Source organism: Myotis lucifugus, unplaced genomic scaffold, assembly GCF_000147115.1.
Source record: "Myotis lucifugus unplaced genomic scaffold, Myoluc2.0 scaffold_173, whole genome shotgun sequence".
Classification (NCBI taxonomy): domain Eukaryota; kingdom Metazoa; phylum Chordata; class Mammalia; order Chiroptera; family Vespertilionidae; genus Myotis; species Myotis lucifugus.
The window spans coordinates 668,959-672,381 of record NW_005871221.1 but is presented as its reverse complement, the minus strand read 5'-3'; positions in this window follow the sequence as shown (position 1 = coordinate 672,381).

Here is a 3,423-nt window from a genome sequence, read left to right as displayed (position 1 = left end):
TTTAACTCTTTCTTAGATCTCTATTTTTTTTGAAGCCAAATCAATCATGTTATAGTCACACTTCAAAATGCCTTGCCCTTCACATGTTTATGAACTAGATGAGAAAACAGGTGAATTGAGAGTAAATAACACAGAACTATCCAGTACAGTGGTAAATTCTATTATAGGCGATATGCTCTGAGAGAGTTTAGAGCAGATGGAGAGCACTGAAGGCAGGCATGGCAGAGCGGCAGGATCCTAGATGGCCATGAAGGATGGTCTTCATTTTCCTCCTCTGCTGCCATGAGGTTTGGCTTCCTCTAATTCCTCTGTTTATATCCTCTTTTCATTAAGTACCTAGTTACTTATTTTCATTAATTTGTCGTTCACTTGTTAAGGCCTTGTGATTTTTATTTAGTAATCCTGACTAAATGACCATTTTTATTTTTTTTGCAGTGTCTCCTAGGGTGGGCTTTGCAACCACACAGATCAAGATTTGAATTCAGACTCTAGTCCTTATTGGGTTTATGGTCTTGTGTAAATTCCTCACCCTCTTATTGTTTCCTTATTTAATAATCGCTTCTCGATAGGGCCCTGAGAGTGAAATAAAATGAAAAAGGGAACACAGAGCTCAGTGTCCCACCCTGAAGGAGTGCTCAGTAATGGCATCTGATGGAGGCAATGGTGATGTTAATATTATAAACCCATGGAAAGGGGTGGATAGGAGAGAGCCTCTACTTGGTTTTCACCACTTTGTCACTGTTACCTTTACCTGAATGTACACTTGCCAAAAGTAAATTACATTTCCCTTGACTTCTTAATAATCACTGCCTTAGAAACAGTAAAGATGGATTCAGATACTTAGGGAGGTTTGCTTCTACTATCAACCAGGTGATTCATATTGCCGAGTAGAGACAAGACAACATCCTACATGAGAGACTGGCAAAAGCACAAGAGATCTTGGAGCACATGCAATTAGCCGACACTGTTTACTGGGGCTTGGAAACCAATCTAAAAGAATTTATGCTTTAAATCAATGGCAGTTGTCAATGAGCCTGTGAGGAAATCCTTGCTAGGCTCCTCTAGCTTTTATTGCAATTCATATTGATAATATCAAAAAGAAAAGCCTCCCAAGCAAAAGGTCAATCTAATCCAATCACTTAATGCAGAATTATGGTATCAAGTTTCCACATTACTGAATGAATGATCACGTGTTTAAAAAGGTGTGTGCCACAAAATAGCTGTTGGTGTTAGACATTTAACAAGTTGTTTTATTCTTAATTGTTGGCATTTGCTTAACTGTTTTCTTAATTCTAATTTATGTTTTTATGTTCCAGTTTGTTTACATAGCCCATAGTTCCCAATTGTCTTTATTTGCTTAAGTGTTTCTTTAATTTTATTTACATTTTTATATATGTTGCTTTGCTTACATAACTCATTGTTTGGAGTGGGCTAGAAACAACCATAAATCCACATCGCTAATTAACCTCATCCTCATGACTGATTAGTCAAGATTATGAGCCTAGAAGGAAGGCAAGGAGGAGGCCTGATTGTGAGTCACAGGATCATTAAATTTTAGAACTAGAATTTAGGTTTTAAGGCATTTTCCAGATAGAATTCCATGGTTTTACATCTTCAATGTTGGAGAATTATGAAAGATTGGCTGCTTGCTCTTAGTCCTTTATGCAAAAAAGTGTATAAGGATTCGGTGACAGCTTTGAAAAACAAGAACAGAGGAAGTCCAATCACTGATGACTATGAGTAACCCGTAATGGGGGCTTGAAATGAAACTTGACACATAAATGGACCATAGAAGAGCTGGGAATACTAATGAACACGGGGTCGGGGGCCTTCTTCTTTGGAGGTAAGAAAGCAGAGTAGATTGTTTGGAACTCCTTCTCCAGAAGCTGTGCAGGTTGTAAGGATTTTAGCTTGCCTAACTGTAAGGTTCGCTATTAGCTTTGCAGTGGGGAGTATTTAAAAGTACACAAACATACGAAGGAAAGAACCTGGAACAGAGTAGCCAGCTTCATTCCAAGAATCCATCTGGCACGTAAAGAACTGCTTGTCCTACATTAAGCCCTGCAGAGTAAGAGCCATTTTTCATACTTCACCCCCCTATTTTTGGTTTCAGGTAAGGCAGCTTACTGAGTTTGGGGAAGAAACAAGAAGAGTTTTCAGAACCGTCTAACCAGGGGACCCACTTAGGGTGAGCTCTATGAATCTCACCAAAAGTAGACGGGGGAAACATGGTGAAGCCTCCATTCAGAAAATCAGGTTAAGAGAAAGCTCAAGTGTCCACAAGAGGTGGAAGTCCAGATTCCCAAATAATGCGAGCTTTTAGTCGTTTGTAAACAGAATGTAATGGAACAAGAGGTGTTATACATACGAAAAGTGGTGGCTGGAATCACCAACATTAAATGATATGGTGGGTTGATAAGTGAAATCCAGTCTACCCCTAAATAAACAGATTTTTGCATCTTTGGTGTATCTGGAGGTAGCTAAAAGCAACACTGCCAAAGGACTAGTACCTAGATGGCCAGGAATTGCAAAATGCATAAAGGTGTTGCAAGGCTTAAATTAGTCCTGGATGTCAGGTCCCTTACCTCCTTACTTCTGTCGGTCCCATTTTCATATGCTCCCCTTTTAAGGGAAAGTGTAGTCAAATCCGCTCAATGTAGACTTCAAACATGCGGGACAGTGGCTGTACCCTTACCTGGTCACCTCTTGAGGGACAGCCCAAGGCCAGAGCGCTGGCGCCAACTCCTAGCAGCGCCCTTTCGGTTACCATGGTGATCACAGGAGGGGCGGGGCCTCCAACCCTTGCTTACCCGCCTGTGTCCAGGATATTTCGAACGCTCCAATTGGGACAGCCCTTTCGTGCCTCTGTCCCGCCCCATTCGGCTCCGAGAGCGATGCGATTGGCCCGGGACAGGCGACCTGGCTCCCTGAGGGTACCACCTCCTGACGGGAAGAGCGGGAAAATGTACCAGGCGTTGTCCGAGGCGTGAAGCTCGCCGCGCTTCGGGGAAGCACATGGTTGGCTTCGGAGCGAGTTGCCTGGTGTCCCATACACAACTCATCGCACCCATGGCTGTTAACACTAGGTAGCAGGAGCCGGGGCCAAGTCACGTTTGTGGTTCCAGGGGGCCCACTCAGGGGTGCGAGGATGCGAGCAGGAGTCAAGATCCGGTGGCGCGCACCCGGGTGCTGGGGGATCAGAGGCCAGGAGGGGCGGGCCGAACCCCGGGGGCGGAGCCAGCGGCAGCGGCGGGAGGCGCAGGGCCCAATTGAGCGCGCGCACCGCCCCCAGGGGCGGGGCGTGCACAGCGGTCCCCGCCCTCCCGCGCGCCCCCGCCCCTCCCCCCGAGCGCCGGGCCGCAGTGAGTGAGTGGCACTGGCAGCCTGTCAATCCCTCAGCCCGGCGGCCTTCGAGCCCGGTCC